Source organism: Alligator sinensis, unplaced genomic scaffold (genome assembly GCF_000455745.1).
Source record: "Alligator sinensis unplaced genomic scaffold, ASM45574v1 scaffold1836_1, whole genome shotgun sequence".
NCBI lineage: Eukaryota > Metazoa > Chordata > Crocodylia > Alligatoridae > Alligator > Alligator sinensis.
Genome location: NW_005843371.1, coordinates 38,863 through 46,220, shown reverse-complemented (window position 1 = coordinate 46,220; position 7,358 = coordinate 38,863).

The window sequence follows — 7,358 nt, the reverse complement described above, 5'->3', positions numbered from 1 at the left end:
TCTTCCTTGGCTGATGCCATAAAAGCTTCCTCTCCTGTTTCAATCTACTTCCCTGGCTGCAGCCAGACGGGTGCAAACTGTAATGTACTCACACCTCAAACTGAGGGGGCTGAGGCTGGGTCAGAATTGGGCTGGGGAAGCTCTAGGCAAAAGCTGGGCGATGCTAGAAGTCTTAATCATTTGGTAAACATTGACTTTTCCTCCCAAGTCGTTTTGACTCAGTGGAAAGAGAATTGCAATGGAGGACGCAGTCCTTTCCACTTCAGTTCTGCCCGCCTGGGACTGGAGATTCGATGGCACTTCGAGAGCACAGATGTTAGCCTTAATGTCCTGCACATATGCCAAATTGGCTCATTACGGACTCCCTAATGATCCCTCTGTAGTTTCTACTAGATGCAATACTCTTCACTTGCTCGGCCAATTTGCACGGTTAAACAATTATTATGTTGCGTCCCAAAGACTGTTACGCTTCAGTGGTAGAGAACATGTACACTGCATTTCCACTTGCTATAACTAGTACATTTTGTAAAGCAGACTGGGATTGCAAAGATGAACTATACATGGTTGCACAACAAGACCATCAATGCTGGCCTTCAACTGGCCAACAGTATTGAGGTCCAAGAACCAACTTAGAAGCCTATGTACAAACAAAAACACTCTGAACAATTCCTATTGTTCTTCCTCATGGAGAAATCTGCATTTCTTCCATCCAAGAGGTGACAACACCTTGACTCAGACTAATGAAATGCAGCCCCCCTACCCCTTTTTCTTTAGAAGCATTGCCTAATGCAGTCTGGTACAGCACAGATAAAGAACTGCTTTCTTCTAAGCTGGACAAACATGGCAGGGCTTGGAAAACTTAATTCGAAGAACTAGAGATGTTCTCTTTTAAAATAATTAAATCCCTCTCCTTCTAATTGAGTGCTCTCTCACCTGGAAGGACTCACAGCTTGGTTACTAGCTGTGTGGGATGCTCTGTATCATGCCATAAACTGGGTGTAATTAGGGCTACTGCCCCAGGCTACTAGGGTAATTTTCCATTGGATGGGTTTGGTTTACGATTCAGCTATTGCATTCAGAGATCTAAACACAGCCAAGTACATTTTCAGGCTGTTCAAGTCATTATAAGGAGACAAATAGTTTAGGAGGGCAGGAAACAAATAGTTTAGGAAGGCAGCTTTAATTTTATAATTAGAAACACTTGCTATTTCAGGTGTTTTTTTCCTAACTTGTTTAAAAGTTCCCTCATCTCTTTCAGTACTGCTGCTATAAAAAAAGGTGCTAAACAACAAGCTGCACACCAGCTCACAGGAACAGATGAACTATTTTGGATGCTTTGATAACTGTAAAACTTGGGGGAGACTGCCCGTTGATGGGCAAAGTGGGTGTTTTACTTGGGCAGGTTCTAGCATTTGAAGGGACAAGGATGGGGAGAGGACACTTGTGGTCTTTCTCCAGCTCTGGCACAGCATGGCTAGGGGGCACTGCAAATCAGCCTCAGTTTCCTCAGGTGTAAAATGGAGATGCTAGCCACTTCACGGGGAGACAGGATTTTACAAACAGATTTGAGGCTCAAAGCCTTATTATCAATCAGCACTACTGGATGGGAGTTTTGCTGGGCTTCAGGCTCTCTCTCAAACAATCCAACTAGTTGCAATTCCCCTGACTGTTTAGAGTTGTAGCAACACATCCTATTTGCTCTCAGGATACCTGAGCTTTGTGATGGTGGGAAAAGCAAGGAAGTCCCCCGCAAGTTCAATGCCAAAATCTGCTCCGTTGCTAGTGGGAAGCAGGTTCCTCGATATTGCTTCCCTGGCAGCGCTCTGCGTTTAGGCACACGTGTGTAAGGCAGGGAAGTAATGTGTTATCGAGGCCATTCTGATCCGCTATGTATTAGGGCCAGAAAAGAAGTCAGTGTGGAAAGACGGCTTTTTGCCTCCAATGTGGACTCCTATACACTGGAAAATGTCCCCCATGAAACATAGTGCTTCTCGGGCTGAGCAGCCATTGGATGTTAATGACTTTGGGGTATAACCTAGGCTGGAGGAACGGGCAGTTTAGGTATGAAAGGTTTTGTATCCCGTTATCTGTTCCCTGCATCAGTCAGTCCCTCGTGTCTGGAGTACTGCGAAAGACATCTGGAGGACCAAAGGAGAAGAAAAGCATGAATGAAAGGATCAAAGTACTTGGCTGTTTCAGAACAGAGGAAAGAGGAGGTGCAAATGGAAAGACAAGACTTGCTTGGATTTCTGGATTTTGAGACTCTTTGATGACACAGAGCTTTTTGGCCCATCCCTCTGCTAGATGGCCCAGAAAAGAAAGCACTTCCAAGCTGGGTGCTTTCTGTCTGTCAGATTCAGGGGTTTTTATCTTCCTGGCTTACAAACCGGCTACTGCCACTCCAGAACGTCTCTAGAAGGCAGGGTGCTACACAGCTGTCATTATAAAGGCTGAACCCGGGCGAGCAGTTTTCATTTCAGTACAGACATCCCAAGCTGTAATGGAAGCACTCAGCTCACACCTTTCCAGGTCAGCTTTCACAGACACATTGCAATCTGCAGTAGGAGGAGAATCTTACACCTCCAAAAAAATAAAAAAGAAACCAGAGCTGAAAATAAAGGTAATATCAATTGTTCCTCTTTCTGAAGTCCAGCTTTACTGCAGAAGTCTTTCACGGTGTCACCATAAGCCACACTGACAGCAAATACAGCCTTGCCTTCTTCCCATGCAGTACACACGGGGCTGTCAGCCAGCCACGCACATCCAGCCCTGGGAACAGAACTCAGGATGACAGCGACACAGCCATCCGCGCCCGACACCCATGAAACTTCAGAGACTGCAGTCGGCAATTATTAGAATTTCTGCTGCCGCTTGGATGTCCTGTCCAAACACACGCTGCTGGGGCCCCTTTCAGAGCTGTACTTCATGCACAGCAGTTGCATCCTTAAAACACAACAAAGGACCGCAGGCATAGTGCTGCTTTTACGTCTGCTCCTGGAAATCTGGAAAAGTGTCAAGATTGTAATAGCCTTACTTGGGATTTACAACAGGGTAAAAGGGTACAATTTGGCCCCAGAGGGAATAACTAGCAAAACAAAAGTAAAGATAAAAGAACGTGACATCTAAGATGAGGTGTGTTCGTTTAATATGAGGAAACATGCATATCGGCATATAATTAACATACAGCAAACTATTTGCATTTGATAGCCTTTGTGCTAGATTTCTATTTGAGAGCAGGCAATCAGGTGTTTTAAAATACATGAGGCAAGAGCCAGTAATTGCCAATCTGCTTCCTGAAATATCTGTGTAGGAGAGGAAACACGGAAAGTTCCTGACCTTGTGGCCTGAGAAAACGTTTGCAATAACCTCAGGAAATAAGATTCTGGAATTTGATAGCCTCTAGGGAACTGTTGATCAGGGATGTTTAACCAACTATTAGGAGACATTACAACTGAAATTGCATCTGGGTTTAAATGTGAATAGAGAAAGCAGGCAATTACTCCAACTACCAGGCTGCAGGGAAGGGGAGAACAGGAGGGGAAGAGGTAAGAAAGGATCTCCAACCCAGAAATAGGTCACTAAGGAACACCCTCCATCTCTAGCAGTGATTGCCGACCAGGGTGCCAGGTGCCATGAGATCCTTTTCTCTGTATACTAACACGTAATACTAACACGGTTAGGTGTGCAAACACCTACATGAATCACTATGCTGCCTGCAGCCCTAAAACTCTATTTTAATCTTTCATCTGTTTTCACTGTAAGCCACTCTAAGCCTTTTTTCTGGAGACAGCTGCTTATAAATCTAACAAACGCACACAAACCCAGAGATTTCAACTAAGAATACACAGCATAAAAACCAGTCCGCCCTGTCGTGGGCTTTCCGAGTTCTCTGCAACAGAAGAATTGTTCTGTGATGTTTCTGAAGTCAAAAAAACAAGTGGAAGTTAAGGGCTGGCAGTATCTGAGGGCAGCTTTGAGAACCACTGATCTATAGTTACACAGAACAGACTTCTACTAGCTCTTATGTTATGGAAGACATTCCACAACATTTCCAGTCAGCTACTCAGGCTCTCAAAATTATGTGGTTGGCCCCACCTATTTAAAAAAAGAAACCTCACTTACGGATGACGGGCAAAAAAGATGTAAACTATGTCCAATATGCCACGTGCCTAGATGTTATACTGCTCCATCCGCAACAGGCACCAGCTGCATCTATCAAGATGCGGGATTCAATAGCAACAAGCTAAAGGTCAGAACTAAAGTTATTTTCCCAAGGTGTTACATAATGCTCTCCAGGACGCTTTCTGAACTGTAACTGGATAGTTACCCATTAGCTGTGATGGGGTATAGGGTTCATTAGCGTTTCTCGAGCAGTGTTGTGGGGAGGAGGTATGGGGTAGTAGAGCAGTTAATGCATTTCACTATAGCCCCAGAAGTGTGACTGAGTCTTGCTCCAGACCAATATCACAGCTGGGCCAGCTGTAAATGGGTTGACAGAGGTGGTTAGCTGTGTTAGTGTGAACTCAAGAAGGCAGGGTAGTTGCAGCTTACAGGCTAACTAAATCAGAGATGCATAAGCTTTTATAAGCAACAGCTTGCTTCATCAGATGCCATCAAGGGACTGCAGAGAGCAGAGCCTCTTAACAGAAAGCAGTGACTGAAATACAAAGGATAGGGAAGGAGAAGGGAGGGGGCACTGCTTAGAAAGGCAAGGTGGGCAGAAGAGACCAGCAACAAAGAAGTTATCCCACTGAGGGACATAGGAGTAATAAAAGAAAGCTTTAATAAGCAAGCTGTTGCTTATGAAAGCTTATGCACCTCTGATTTAGTCCATAAGGTGCAACTCTACCCTGCCTTCTTCCTGTAAATAGGTACCCAGTCATCCGGGCTGTGGGAGGCAGGGGGGAGGATTTAGGGTTGCTAAACATGACACAAGCCACATTCTTTCATCGTGGGCCATTAGCTACCAAGACTGGTCAGCTGAAAGCCTGGAGGCCTAGTAGGTTGTGGGTTGGGACAGCCTTTTTATCGGGGGAGACGGAGGATTCCTGCAATGATCTGAACAGTACACAAGTTGCTCACAGCATGCTGCAAGTCCCTACAGTACTAGGATGTGGTCTCTGCACTTCTGTAGAAAAGGATGAGTGGTGCCAGTTTAGTGGATGGTCTACTCTACAGAGGATCTTGCTTCATGGAAAACGGGTGCTAGATGCAAAGCTCTTGCCAGCAGTTAGCACTCGTAGCCCTCAAGTATGACCCTTTTGCCCACACTAGCAACAGGAAATATTTGGTGTTGTGTTCAGCAGCAGTCAAGTTAGCAGCTTTGACTGGGCATCAGCTAAAGCAGATGCGAGTGGCATGCTCTTTGGGGGCAACTGCTGAGCACCTTTTCTCTGGCTGCCAGTTTTGGGATGTGCTTCTTCCTGTCGATCGCTGGCTCCAAGGATTTCTTCCACTCTCTGCTCTGGCCATGGTGCTGAATCATACAGCCCTCATATTTGTCCCATCAGTGCAGCACAACCAAGGGCATTCTGCGACAGCTTATTCAAGGTCTCACAGACCTTATTGAAGAGTTTAGAAGATTAAAACTTTAAAATGAGTATTTAATGCTTACAGATAACATGGTTGTGTTGGCTGGTGCCAGACGGCAAGGAGGGAAGGATGACTCCTGCACTGTTCCTTAAGGCTCATTCAAGACAAGGTCAGTACTGAGCCACTGGAAAGAAAGAAGAACAATTTGAAAAGCTATGCCCCAGCCATATCAGTTGGCATCAGCTGCACAGCCATGTTTCCGGCACCAATTAATGTAGTCTGGGGAAGAAAAGAAAAAGCAGAATGATTTTCCGTTTGAGCCAACAGCATGTTTAACAGAGTCCCCAGGACAGGAAGAGAACATGATCAGCAGATAAGTGCTCATAAAAAAGCTAGTGATTAGCCAACTTGAGAACTACCCAACACTGCTTGCAGCTGGGGAGTAACCTTAGCATTACCCCCAGCTAGTGGGAAATTCAGATCTAGGTTAAGCAGAATGGTCTCCATGTTTCTCGCAGAGCCCGAGTAGAAGGTTTTGCAGACAGTCTCTCACCTGTGGCAGGAGTCATTTCCTCATGCCTGACCACTTCACGGCATCCAGATCACTGCAGTGGTTTGTTACAGTGATTAGCACCACAAGGCCACCCCTTCAAGGAAACACTTCCCCTACAGTTTTGTAAGTGGGAGAAGGACAGGAGAGTTCTCCTTCCTCAATGTGCACTCTGCAATAAGCATTGCCCCAGACAATTCCCATCAGGACTTCCCTCCTGGTTGGCTTAGACCCATTCCACAGTGGAGGAGTTTGCAAATAATAAGGTTAGGAAAAGCAGGCCCCTGTTAGTTGCAGGCATGCAGATGTCATTGAAATCAAAAGGACTTGCACATGCTATTAACTGGATTACCGGGCTCATGTTGTAAGCTTGCAAGACCTAATTCAACATGCTGAGTACTGTCCATCAGAGCTGATCAGTCCAATGGGGGGCTGCACTGCAGTTCCAAAATGTAACCGGAGATGCATGGATTACTGCGAGCAGCAGTCTGCTGGTAACTTCCAGCCTGTGCTTGCGACTTGCAGCTACTCAAGTTGCACCAGGTACCATGACACTCTGTGTTCTGCTGGGAGAGACCTACCTCCACTAATGGGAAGTACGTACTAACAGTAGTCCTGCATTTACACAATGCCTTTCACCCTACAGTGTGGGTGCCAAGGTGCACAGCTGACAGCCAGGAGGTTGCAAGTTTGAGGCGACAGCAGACGCGCTCATGGTCAGATTCCAACGAAACCCAGGAATTCTGCAAAAGACCTTGTCACAAGGACGCATGAAGGAAGGAAGGACCCTAAATAATCCCACTCTGCTTTGCAGCCGGTCATGAGAGGTTGCTGCATTTTGGTGATGTGCTAGATACAATGCCATCTAATCGATAGGAAGTTGCATGGGAAATGTAATTGGGAAAGATGTAGTCAGACAAATGAAAATTAAGCAGGGCATTTAAGTGGACTTTTTTTTTTTTTACTTGCTCCTGGAAACAGTACAGTGGTTTGTTTAAATGCTTAGAAAGAAGTATTGTTTTGAAGCCTGAAAACTTTAGAGCCTTAGATTTTGGAAGTGCATTTGGTAATGGAACGTGTCCATTTTCTGGGTTAACTCAGAAATTTCTGCTCCCCCCTAGTGCATCAGGGGAAAGGGGGAACCTCAAATGGGTGACCCACTTATCCCTGATTACAGGCACTGCCCTGCCGTTCCTCCCTGCAGCCTGTCCATCCAGAGGGGCCTTGGTTTCCATCTTTGTGGCTCAGGATGGCATGTTATTACTGCCTGGCCTCC